We start from the raw sequence: 14,621 nt of genomic DNA, 5'->3' as shown, positions 1-14,621 counted from the left end.
TCTCACTCTTTCATTTACTTCCTTGTTTTTTGTTTGTTTATCTGAAATTTATTTATTTTTTAATTGAAACATACTGATTGAACATATTTATGGGGTACAGAGTTATACTTCAAAATATTTATACAATGAGTAATGATAAAATCAGTGTAGCTAGCAAATTCATCATTGCAAAAATTTATCATTTCTTTGCAATGAGAACATTTAAGCTCCTCTTTTTTAGCCATTTGAGAACATACAATAAATTATTATTTATTATAGATGTCTAGCACTACTGTACACTACTAGACCTATTTTTCCGATCTATCTGTACTTTTTTTGTTTGTTAATCAATCTCTCACTATCCCTTCTCCCCTCTCTTCTTCCCAGCCTCTAGTAACCACAATTATACTCGTTACTTCTAAAAGTTCAACTTATTTATTTATTTATTTTTAGGTCCCACATGTGAATGAGAAAATGTAGTATGAATCTTTCTGCATCTGACTTATTTCACTTAACATAATGTCTTCCAGGCTTATTTACGTTGCTTCAAATGACAGGATTTCACTATTTTTTAATGACTGAGTAGTATTCCATTCTAAATTAATACCACATTTTCTTTACCCATTCATCTGTCAATGGACACCTAGGTTGATTTTATATCTGGGCTGTTGTGAATAGAGCTGCAGTAAACATGGGACTGCAGATATCTCCTCAGTATGCTAATTTCATTTCCTTTGTACTTTGTTGGTTTAATGTATATTCTCCAATTGCATTCCATTGAAAAATGGTTTATTCTGTTTGCTGTTTAATTTTTTTGTTCTGTCATTTTGCATAATTAATTGTTTAACTGGTTATGGAATTCTAGGTGGGAAACATTCTTTTCTTTACAAGCTTCAAGGTTTTCTGTAAAGAAATTGACAGCAGTTATAATTTCTTGATATTTTTCATCTCTCTTTGTAAGTTCATAGGATCTTCTCTTTGCCCAGAGCTGTAAAATTTCACAATGATACGAATTGGTGTGTGTGTATTTGTTTCCATCTGAAAATTCATAGATTTCAGCCTTGAAATTCTTATTTTAACCATTTCATGGCTGACTTGGTCCACTCCATTCTATTTCTCTCCTTTTTCTAAAACTTTAATTTTTAAGATCAGATCTCTGTTAGGCCTTCTAGTTTCTTTTTGTTTATCTTCTAATTCTCAAGTCTAGATTACTGCTCTACTTTGTGGAAGCTACTTTACTTTCTGATTTTTCATTGATGTATTATTTCAATGTCTGTTAATAGTTGTTGTTGTTGTTGTTGTTTTAATCCTCCGGAAGCCCTTTCTCCGTTCTCCGATTTTTAAAAGAGGTTCTGTTTTCTTTCTTGCATAAAAATATCTTCTCTTATTTCCTTGAGAATGTTAATGTTATTTTTTTCTTTTATCCTGAGAAATTGCTGTTTCATTTACGTTGCTTTTTGCAATTTTTTTGTGGGGGAGGGGAGGTGGATTCTCTCTTCCATGTTTAGGCTTTCCATGAATGCTTGGTTTTCCATGATGGACTTCTTAGGACTTCTTAGGTAATGACTAAAACGCTAATTGGAAGTTCTATGCATTTTGGTGGATGAAAGAGTTGACTGTTGCCTTTGAAATATGCTTTAGTCTTTGAAATTTACTGGGGTGTTAGTAACTTTAGTAATTCTTTAGGTTTCTTTCATTCCTGATTTGAGGATAAATATTGGCATTCTGATATCCCTCAAGTCCAGTTTCTGAAGGAGCCTGGAGTCTTAGCAATGCACTATACGTATAGTCACTCAGTCCTGTTTCTGGTATGATGCCTAAGTCCTTATCTGTGCCTGGTTTCCTTCCCCCAACCAACTCTTTGTTTTACCTTCAACAAAGGTAAACCTTCAGATTCCTTTAGTGGTGGATAAGAGATCTAGAAATCTACCAAATAGATTTAACCTAACACTTATTTTTGCAACCATCTCCTCAAATGCAATTCCAGAGGTACTGGATGCTGCCAGTTCTGAGCCTTTCATGGCTACTGTGAAAACATTAGGGTGTTTAATAGCTTTTCCTACTGCTGCCTTAACATTTGGCTTCTTCACATCTTCTCAGTTAGGTACTACTCAATGCTTCCATCAGTTTTACAGCTTGCAGAATGAGAATTATATATATTTTTCCTGTCCTTGTGGGTTTATATCTTAAAAGAACAGGAAGTAAAAATTAAATATAAGTATAATCTATTCAATCTACCATTTGAATTTGATCTTTTCAATTTTTTTGCGAACTGTAGTATTGATTTCAATACATTATTATTTCTTGCTAAAAAGTACACTAATAATAGAAGACTAAAACTTATGATGCTGGGCTGACCAGTTAGCTCAGTTGGTTAGAGCATGATGCTGATGACACCAAGGTCCAGGGTTTGATTCCTGTATCAGCCAGCCTCCAAAAACAAACAAACAAACAAAAACAATAAAACAAAAATTATAGTGTATCCGTATGATAAAATAAATAACTATTAAAATCATGTTTCTGATAAATTAATAATATAAGTGAACATTCATAAAATAATAAAAAGTCAAAAATTATGAAGCAAAACTATATTCAAAATGTACTAAAATGTTAAGAGTAATATACAGCTGGCTAGTGAGATTATAGGCAATTTTTTATTGTATATCTTGCTCATGTATTTTTCAAGTTGTTTAAGCAAACAATGTATTCTGAAATAAATAAAGGAAACAAACTGCATTTTTATGGTTTTTAAATTCTTTTTACAATTATTGACATTGTACTAAGTATAGCACTGAATCAATTTAAGGGGAAAGAAGAGGGAGTTCTTAATATTGGAATAACTAAGTCACCATAGATGAAATATGACTGTAATTGCACAGTGCTAAATTATATTCATTTAAAATAGTCTCAATACTGCTGATGACAGAGAACATTGTTAAATCACTTTGAAGAGAATTTATTAGTAGCTAATAAAGATGAATGTATGAATGCCTCAGGAACAAACACTTTTCCTACTAAGTATATATGGAAAAGAAATTCCAGTGTATGTAAACAGGAAGAAATAAAGATATTCATTTTAACAATTTATTTCAGATATTATATTTTTTAGTCCTATAATATTCATTGTGTTGTAGTTTCTATGTTTCTGTTGAGATATTCTATCTTTTCATTCATTCCAATCATTTTTCTTCATGTACTTGAGAATAGTTATAAAAGCTGATTTAAATTTTTAGTCTCATAATCTCAACATCTGTGCTATTTTGGGATTATTGCCATTGAATGCCTTTTCTTTTATAAATTGGCCACACTATGTTTGTATGTTGAGTAATTTTTGATTGTATACTAGGCATTGTGATAATGCATTGTCTCTCTGCAGTGGAATCTGTTCTATTCCTCCTAAGCTCAAACTGAAACTTGGTTTCCTGTGTAGCAGGTGGCATCCACAAAATTAATTGTTTGCTTAGATTTAGCTTCTTTGTGTATGGTGCTTGAGGTATCAGCCATAAATTTGACCAGGGTTTATATGTAGAATTTGGTCTCTCCTGTGCTCTCCTTTGAATAAGTTTTTACTTCAATTTCCATTAATTAGTAGATGTTTTAAATTCTCTCCTTTGGTTTTTCAAGCCAATAAACCTACAGGTTTTTCATGAACATTTAAGCTTATTTGCATTGGACAAACTGGGACTTACCCCAAGACTAAAAACTATAAAAGAAGGGAAAATAACCAGTGCTTTTTTTTTCTCACAAATGTTAACTCGTTTTCAGTATGAACCTACTTTTTGATTGCTTTCCAATGCCTTCGTCTACTACACTTTTAATGCTTCTCTGATACTTGCTAATCTCCACCTTCTACATATATTTCTGTCTAAATAGAATATTCAAGGTGCTTTTCTCTCTTTATTCTTATTGTTATCTCCTATTCATGGCAAATTTATGCCTTACACTCTATAGGACATTAATTCTGCAAAATGTATGAGTACAAAAACACTAAAATTTTAAAATACTTTACTATTTGAAACAGATACAATGGAGGAAGGTAAAGGATTTGGGAGAAAGAATACATATTTAATGGAGAGAGAGGTCCTTAGGAGCAGAGAGGGAATGCATATATGGAAACTCTGTTTTAGATAGGAGAAGAGGCACTTTCTCTGTAGTGATAGACGGGAAATAGAAGATGATTGGTACAGATTGCAATGATAAATTTCAAAATTCTGAATTACATAAAAAATGAGAAAATATAGAAAAAAGATTGAAAAGATAGGAAAAAAGAAGTAGAAGAATCAGTGGATTGAAATATCACAGAATAATAATTCCATGTAACAATGGAAATGCTAAAAATATAAGGTATCAGAAAAGGAGGTTGCTGATGAGAACTGGAATTTTTGACTTAGTGATGTGGCTGTAGGTACAATTTCTGGTGAGCCTTAGGATGTGTTAGGGAGAGGGAAAGGTTGAGATGGGGCAAAGCCAAAAAGTCAATGGAGCTTAGTCTGAAGTAAAAATAGCCAAGATGTTGAAAAAAATTTGAAGTAATCTAGAATGAAAACAAATGTTATAGAATTGGATGTTGTAAGCCAGGTATGTGCATCTTTATAAGTGCACTAGGGTTAATAGAAAGTCTGTATTTTTTTAAATTATAAGATAAAAGGTCAAAGGGCCTGAGACTCGAAGAAGCAGATTTTATTTTTAAATATAGAAAGAAGGGTAAAATGATCTGAATAGGAAGACACTAATTCCATAATTTGATTCTAAGGTACATGAGACAAAAAAGAAAAAAAAAATAGCTTCGGCTTTAAAAGGGTACATGAAAAGTGGTCATTTTAGAGTTTAGTTAAAGCCAGAAGGTACAGTATATATTTACAGAAGAGTAGAAAAGTGTTAGAGAGTTGACTTGCAATAAAGCAAAAATTGTAGAGGGCACATTGGAAAGAGGTTGTTCAGAGAGGTGAGGAGCAAGGGATTATGTTACATGGAAAAGCTAACATCTATGGAACATGACAGACACATTGCTGTTCTTATCCTGTCTTGGAGGAAGATGGGTGCCTGCTTTTTAGATTATTATATGCAGATTAATAATTTATTTTTTCTTACAAGTAAACTCAATAAATTTGTCCAATTATGGTGTAAAAGAATACTACAAATTAACTCCACTAAACCCAAATTTATCATTGCAGATAAGTGTACAAAAACATTTAAATGTCTTTTCATTAATACAATTTTATCATCAAATTAGTTCATTCTATAATCATAATATATCCTTTGCTATTGGTCTGGGAGTGCACTTAGAAAGAATTCCATTCTGCTTGAACAATATTTCAACTAATAATAACCATGTCTCATGAATCATGTGAGATGACTTAATCAATTTTTTGATTTAATATTCATAATAGGTACTAATTAGTTACTAAGAAAATCTCCATTTCACGGTTTTAGGAGGTGTTGACCTAGAAGAAACTGAGTTTACTAAAACATAGCATTTATTGAGCCTGTATGATAATTGCAACTGGGGAAATGCATAGGTCAGATCACCCTGAGAAATGCACTCCAAAGAGGGCCAGCAGAGCTGAACATTTTATAATCATAAGAGGGGAGAGAATTCGAGGAGAGAAAAAGAGGACAGTCCCACGTAGTCATTAGATCACTTTTTCTATTGGTTGTACATGATGTATATATTTGGGATTTTTACTAGGTGTGTTAATCCATTTCTGTTGCTTATAACAAAATACCTGGAACTGGGTAATGTATAAGAAAATGAAATTTATTGCTTACAGTTTAAGAGGCTGAGAAGTCCAAATTATAGGGAACACATCTGGTGAGGGTCTTCTTTGGTGGTTGCTTTACAGCAACTTAGGGTATCACATTGCCAAAATGGTGGAGCAGAGAGAGAGGGACTCTCATGTGCTCTCCTTTTAAAGCTCTTTGAAAAATGTCTATGACCACCATTATTAATCCATTCATTAGAACATGGTTTTTAGAATCTAATCACCTCTTGAAGGCTCCACCTTTCAATTACCATAATAGCATTTTCTACGCTCAACAGTTACAATGGGGATCAAGCATTTAATATATAAACTTGGGGGACACAATTCAGTCCATACCAGTAGACTACATCATACAAGCAGGGATCTAGAGTAAGGGTTACTAGAAGTACTGTAAGTTATTTTATGACTTTCTGGTGCCATCACATCTGCTTTTAAGAAAAAAAAGGCCTATAATAATGATTTCCAAGACATGTGGACATGACTACTGACTTATCCCAGATTTCCCAAGGCACTACAATTTAGCTGACATGGTCAGAGCAGATTTCATTGTTGTTGTTGTTACCTGAAGTTAAATAATTTGCCCAAGGTCACCATCCAGTAAATGACAGAGCTGGAATTTGAATCTATGCATTCTGACTTCACCCTTTAACATAGACATGTCACTGATGTGAACATTGATTTTAGATTTATTTATTATGCTAAAACCAAAAAATGAGACAAGTAGATTATTAAACTTCAATCCGTGTTTTGTGAGAACATCAATTTGAAATCATTTAGTTGATCTGTAAGTAGTTATGAGTACACGAGGCAGCAGATTGTACTGGTTAAGTGTGTAGGCTCCTCAATTCGACTATTTTCTCACTTAATAGATGTACGATGTTAGATTACTTTTTTAACCTTTCTGTGCCCCAGTTTTCTCACTTTAAGATAATTTTACAAAAGGATAAGTTAGTTTTTGACTTTTAAGCTTGTTGGGAGGATTATATTACTTAAAGCAGTTAGGACACTGCCTGGTGCATAATAAATGACAGCTGCTATTACTGGATACTGCTTAGGATGTTAATTTTAAGAACGTGGCAATAAGCACAAAACTTTCATACCTCAAAAACAAAGAAATACACTGGACTTCAAAGTCCAAAAAGATTCTTTCAAGATTTCATTTAAGATTTGTCACAGTCTTAAAACTATAAAGATGAAACTCTTAAAAATTCAGGCCCTTTATTAGAAGAAACTAAAGCACAGGCAGTCTTTTCTGTATAATAATTGGAGACACTTCTAAGTGTTAGAACAGTGTCATCTAGTGAGAGCTTTAGGTTGGAAAATTCCCTGAACCAAAGTAACACGACTAAATTGTTCTATTTGCAGGATTGAGATTCCTAAAATTTTGAAATAAAAGCCACCATTATTCAAGTGACATATGAGTGAGAGTGGATATATAAGATGAATTCATCATAAGAAAAAAGATATAACTATTCAGAAAGTCAAGATGCACATTACTTGGCACCATAAATGGGATATTGGGTAGACCTCATCACAATTTTGAAAATTTCATATTTAAAGTTTCATTCCTTTGTGTTTTGAAAGTGTGGAGATGATACATTTTTTTTGTTGTTCTTGTTGTTCTGGTGTTTTGTCTTTGACTTTCCTTTGAGAATGCAAATAACTCCTGGGAAAGTTAAGTGAGGAATTTGCTGTCAGTTCCATAGTCAATTATTGATTGACAGCTACCTGAAAGCATGACTCCTGAAATGCTACAAAAGATAGGGAGCTGAGGTGGGCAGAAGTGGCATCTATTTTGGAAGGGGTGGCAGGTTTTACAGATGGATGCTGAAAAGGGTTCTCTTTAAATATATCCTTTGCAACTGGGGTTGCATCTACCCTCAGGTGAAACACACATGCATTTTACAAACAGCTTTGGACTCTTGACAATATTCTCTGAGATTCCTGTTCCCCATCACAGGAATGTCAGTGTATTTTTCACAAAATACTTTGAAACAAAATGATGAAACAGAATTTCTCTTAATTTTTGAAGCAACTTAGGGTAGAATTTTTACAGTGATTAGAAATTTATGAGAAAGTGAGTCCTGGCCCACCTGGTCTGCTTGCTCCCGCTAGGAGCCCAGCAGGCAGCTGGATGTGGCAGGTACAAGCAATTCTTCCCATTGAGAGACCCACTGAGTTTGCCATGTTTGTCTTCAATGTCTTTGACTAAAGCAAGGATGGCTGGGTCGATTTCTCCGAGTTTTCCAGGCGCTGTGGTTGACTTCACGGAGAACCCCGGATGAGAAGCTGTGGTGGGCCTTCAAGCTCTATGCCTTGGACAAGGACAGCTACATCACCAGGAACGAAATGCTAGATGTCGTGGATGCCATTTACCAGATGGTGGGGAACACTGTGGAGCTCGCTGAGGAAAACACCCCAGAGAAAAGGGTGGATTGGATCTTTGCCACGATGGACAAGGACGCCAAGAGGAAACTAATGCTGCAGGAGTTCCAGGAAGGGTCTGTAAAGCCAGGCCTGGGCTCACAGACCCCTCGAGCCCGTTATACAGACTCCGTTACAAACCCTCCACATGCAGGTCTACGAGCTAGGCAATAGGAAAAGGTCCTGGGAGCCCTGGGTGAAAAATTAATAGGCTTTATTCAGAGCTAGGAGCAGCCGCCCTGATGGCTTCCTCCAGCATCCCGAGAAGCGCCGCGTATCAGAGCCATTGGTCCTTTATACTTAAGTCCATAACCCAGGACACCTGGGTGCACACGTGCATCTACATCAGACAATAACCAAGGAACACCTGGGTGCACGTGCATATTTACATCACATGCTCTGCAAGATTCCGAACATCTGAGGGGCCCTGAACAGTTTTTTATATTTTTCCAACAGGGTCCAAGGAGGACCCCTGCATCATATAGGCACTATCCCTGGATGACGGGCTGGTATAGGCCAGGGTGGGCCAGCGACCACGGACCTCCTGAGCTGTGGGGGGTGGGGGTATGGGGGAGGGTGCTTAGCCCCTCTGCAACAACATCTTAGAATGTAAAAATTTTAAAAAATAAAATAAAATAAAAAAAGTTTATGAGAAAGTGAACTGCTAATAATAAAGTAGGTAAAGGACTACAGCAGTCAGTAAATGAGGCTACGTGAAGAAACAAGAAGCTTGAGAATACAATTCAGAATTGTATTTTTTCCATATCATAACAATTACATGACATCCCTTTTGGGTTAGGTTTGAGAGAGGATTTCACATGGAACATATTCTTTTGAGATATTAGCATTTTCCACTGTTACTGTTACTACATTTCTTACATTTTTATGAGGTGACTCACTTTGCAATATGAGCTCTCTTCTTAGTCTAGACCAGAATCCCAAACATTCATTAAATACTGGGGCATTATTGTAACTGAGTAAAATGAGCCATAACATTTAAAAATATTTGATTTTAAAATAAATAAAAATTATCACCAAAGCTCTAAATACTACATCCGTTAACTAATAATTTAACAGAGCTTATTAATGAGGTTGCTTAATAGCACATTACTTAGATGTAAAACAATCTGATTTTAAACGAATTTAGAAGTTTAAAGATTTGTTAAGATTTATTGGACTTGTAATCTGGATCTTTAGCTAAACTTGAATGTAGTAAATTTCAATTCATAGTTGGAAAACTTTAGATGGTTATAATATAATATAACTGGAATACATTATTTTTCATTTTAGGATTGATTGTTATTCACAAACATTTGTATATAATTTATAATTTCAATGCAATTATATTCTGTACAAACACTGACATGATACATTTTCTCATTTGCTTTAATAACAATTTTCTTTTCATGATTTCAGCATCAATTTTGAAAAATAAGCTCCACAGAGCTGGCATTATCACCACCATCTGCTTAAGACATTCACACTGTGACTTATACTCCTGTCTCTTTAGGTCATCACAACAAGCCCAAGACTCCCAAGACCTCTTTCATCAGGCTATAATCCCCTTGCAGTTTTGCATATCCCCCATCTGGGATCGCCCCCATTCCACAGCTCTTACTGAGATCGTCCACTGCACGCTCTGGAACTCAAGTCCTTCATCAACACAACCCCTTTATCACTCCCGTCTTCTCTGAAATTTCTCCTCATTTTCTTATCGGAACTGTCCTGCTCTCGAGGACACGGCTTCTCCTGCAGTTCACACATTTGATGGCCGTTTTGTCTCTACCACCCTAAGCACCATTCACCTGGAGGTGTGTAGGTCTCTGGCTTCACTTTGAAACTTCTGGCTGTTTTCTAGGTTTTGAGGCTTTGCCCTTAAATCTTTGCTGTCATAATTTTTGAGGATTAATATCCGCAAGATGTCCTAATATATTGGTTGTTCCCTTTCTCTTCTTCCATGATATCGTCCTCCTACTCAATCATCTAAACCTATGGTCATTGCTATGGATTGATTGAATTGTGTCTCCCAAAGTTCATATATTAGAAGCCTAATTCCTACTGTAACTGCTGTGAGTGGGAAGTCCTATCATGGTAATTGAAAGGTAGGGCCTGGAAGAGGTGATTAGATTGTAGGACCATGACCTAATGAATGGATTAATAATGGTGCTCAGGTGCATGGTTCTGAGGGCTTTAAAAGGAGAGCACATGAGAGTTTCTTTACTCTGCTCTGCCATTTTCACAGTGTGATACCCTGTATCATGGAAGTCACCACTGAAGAAAGCTCTCACCAGATGTGTTCCCTGGACTTTGGACTTCCCAGCCTCGGAAACTGTAAGCAATAAAATTTTGTTTTCTTACAAATCACCCAGTTCCACGTATTTTGTTATTAGCAATGCTAACGGACTAATACAGTAAAATTTATATATCATCATTATCGATGACTGCAACTCCTCCACAGTGTAGTCTTCAGGTTAACTACTCTCCATCCATCAATCTCCTCTGATTTCTCTACTTTAGAAGACTATTACCCAAACTCCAACAATTATTAGCCCAAGTAAGATCTTCAAGTCATTGATCCTACCATGATTCTACTGTATCTCCATCTCTTCACGTCCTTAACTTCCCTTATTATTGAGATGACATGCTGTTGGTCATACATATTATCACTCCATTTTGTGAAACCTTCCATTAGCCCACGGTACTCTCCACATCTTCTCTCTTTGTCATATAAAACTGACAAAACCCAGCCTGTTTTCATCCAAGTCTCTACCCGGGGCCTGCCTACTAAGCAATCCTACCACATTTTGTAACCATAACATTCCCCTACAAGACTATTTTGTAAAACATTCTCCTACAAGGCTATTTTTCTTTCAAGCATCCAGTATTTGATCCTGATTCACTTGTTTATCTTGCTCCCCATTTCACTCATAAAATAAAATAAATCAGTAAAGGATATTCCACGGGCTCTTAGCACCAAATCTAAGCACAGATTTCCTTCCTTCCTCCTATGTAACCTAAAATTCTCCATATTCTAATAAAATCTAGCCTCTTCAATCCAAGGTCGTCATTCCAAAATTTTTCTACTAAGTCATTCTCTTTAACAGGAAATTATCACGCAATAAATCTCAACATAAAAAAAACAAAACTTATTTTTCTGTTCAGCTACCCATTTTTTTTTTGTTTCTCCTTCCAAAAAATGTCACAAAGAAGTCGTCTATACCCACTATCCAATTTTTATTCTCTAATTTTCTCTTATTATAGTCTGTTCAGGTTTTCATTACTATCACTCCACTTAAACAGCTTTTGTCTAAGATGCCATTAGCTTTTTCATCATTCCTGGCATTTCACTAGCACCATACAATGCAGTTCATCACTCCCTTCCTTACCTTCACTTGACTTTCAGGATCCAACACTCTCAGTTTTTCTCTTGCTTAAAGGGATTATTTTTTCTGCTTTATCGTCTTCCTGACCTCCTAACTATGTAGCATCCAGTCCATTCTACTCTTTGTCCACTCAGTAAACGATCTAATTCATTCTTAGAACTTTAGATGCTGGTAATCTCAAAATATGTATCTTCATCTTAGCCTTATTCCCTGAATCCACCTGCCAATTCAACTTTTCCATTTAGATGCCTAATAGTCATTTCACCTTTAAAGTGACAAAAACTCATTTCTCTGTTTCTAATCTTTGCTTTCAGATCAATTATACATTAGAAAGTAGCAGATTTTTTTTTTTTTTTTCAGTGCAGGCCTTAAACTTTAGAGTTGTCCTAGACTCTCATAATTCATGTGAATCAATCAACAAATCATACATGGACTAGTGTCTTTATGAAATAGGCCATAGAGAGTTTGTTCAGCCCTTCAGTCATGTGGGGACACAGCTAGAGGGTGCCATTTCTGAAGCAGAGAGTGAGTTCTCAGCAGACACTGAATCTACTAGTGCCTTGATCCTGGACTTCCCAGGCTCTAGAACTATGAGCAATAAATTTCTGTTTTTCATAAATTACCGAGTCTAAGTTATTCTGTTATAGCAGCTCAAATGGACTATTACAATTAGTATTTAGAATATATAAGCCTATGCATCAATAAGAAAAAGATACACACTCCAGCAAAAAAACAGTCAAATGACATAATTGGGCTTTCCATAGGAGAGGGATTATTTTATTTATTATAGCAAATCAACGTATGAAAATATACCTAACCTAATAATCAGAAATATACAAATTAAAATTACAGTGAATACCATTTCAAACATGTTTGATTGGAAATATTAATTAAAATTAAATTGAATAAATAAAAAAATCCTCAAATATTTATTTATTAAAGGATAAAAATATTGGTGACAATGATGTCTCTTTCATGCTGCTGATGACAGTATAAATTGGTAAGAATAATTTGGAAAAGAGTTTTTCTTTAACTGGTAGAATTAAAATACACACATATACTTTGAATCAACAAGTTCAATCCACTTTTCATACACTACCCCATAGACCAAATCTATCTGCCACTTTTTATAAAATAATAACATTGGTACACAGCCAAACTAGACCCCTCAAACCAAAATATAGCAAACTATACCTCTCAGACCAAGTCTATCTGCCCCTTTTTCTAAAAAAGAACTTAATGGTACAGAGCCATTCTCTGTTATCTATTATATATTGTCCATTATGTATTGTCCAGGGCTACTTTTGTCCTACAATGGCAGAGTTGAGTAGTTGTGGGAGGTGTCATATGGCTCACAAACCCTAAAACATTTACTATTTGGCCCTTTACGGAAAGTTTGTCAGCCTTGCTCTATACAACTACTGCATTTATGCACCAACAGATATGAACTGAAATAGTCATAGCAGCATTGGTAGAATAATACAAAACTGAAAATAACTCCAGTATCAAAATAGAGAGGATACATAGGTTTATATTCATATTGTGACATAACATGCAACACAGAAAATGAATAAACTCACATATGCTTCCACATAACTCAGAGTAGTTGTGGGAGGTGTCATATGGCTCACAAACCCTAAAACATTTACTATTTGGCCCTTTACGGAAAGTTTGTCAGCCTTGCTCTATACAACTACTGCATTTATGCACCAACAGATATGAACTGAAATAGTCATAGCAGCATTGGTAGAATAATACAAAACTGAAAATAACTCCAGTATCAAAATAGAGAGGATACATAGGTTTATATTCATATTGTGACATAACATGCAACACAGAAAATGAATAAACTCACATATGCTTCCACATAACTCAGAAACAATGCTGACTGATAAAAGCAAGTCACAGAAGAATACATAGCAGAATGGTTCCACTTAAATGTTAACAAACATGTCACACTAAACAGTACATTGTTTCAGGACACCTAACTGTGTGGTAAATCTTTAAAGAAAAAAAAACAGTAGTTAAAAAATTTAGGACACTGGTTTCTGGGGAGAAGGATGGGGATTGCAGTGACTGGGAGGGAGCATAGGTGACTTGAATAGTTCTTTTAATTTTCTGTTGCATAAACTATGTTTCATGGCACTTGTTTCTTAATATTCTCTTACTAAATCTTATATATGATTTTTGTTCTATTGCCTGTTACTTTTTTTACTTAGTAATCACGATATACATATATAAAGCTATATTTCAACAAAGCAAACTTTTTATGAAATTGGTTTTGTGGAATAAAGCTACCTTTCATTGCATGTTTATACTGTGTCAGTATGATTCTGAGCGATTGGCATACTTTGTTTCTTTGAATCCTCACAGTCTTTTAGTGGTGTATGTAATTAAATCCCCATTATAGAGTTGAAGAAAACCTCCATGTTTTTGTTGAAAATACAGTCAGCTGTTTGTACCCGCAGGTTTCATATTCATGGGTTTGCATCCATGGATTCAACCAACTGCAGATGGAAAATACTGGGGAAAAAAATTACATCTGTACTGAGCATGTATAGATTTTCTTGTCATTATTTCCTAAATAATACAGCTGTTTGCTTAGCATTACATTGTATTAGTTAGTATATGTAATTCAGAGATGATTTAATGTACACGGGAGGATGTGTATGAATTATATGCAAATACTACATCATTTTATATCAGGGACTTGAGGACCGTGAATTTTGATATCTGAGGTCCTGGAACCAATCCCCCATGAATACTGAGGGATGGCTGTATATTTTTGTGTTATTAATAAGGCCTCAGTACTGGGAGGGGTGATTAATAGTTATTACACATCCAGTGTATACCAAGTACATTACATAAGTTATCTTATTTGATTCTTTCAACAATTCTGTTTAATAAGTGCTGTTGCTATTTTACCATTGGGGAAATAGAAACAGAACCTTGTAACTTATTCAAAGTAAATTACTTGTCTTATTATTTTTGTATTCCCATTTGAGTGCTCTATGCTTTCTGAACACCAGGCTACAGTCTAGTAAATGAGAAAGCACTCAGACATCAGCTATAT

This window comes from Cynocephalus volans, chromosome 9 (genome assembly GCF_027409185.1).
Source record: "Cynocephalus volans isolate mCynVol1 chromosome 9, mCynVol1.pri, whole genome shotgun sequence".
NCBI classification, from domain to species: domain Eukaryota; kingdom Metazoa; phylum Chordata; class Mammalia; order Dermoptera; family Cynocephalidae; genus Cynocephalus; species Cynocephalus volans.
Note: the sequence above shows the minus strand (reverse complement) of the source record.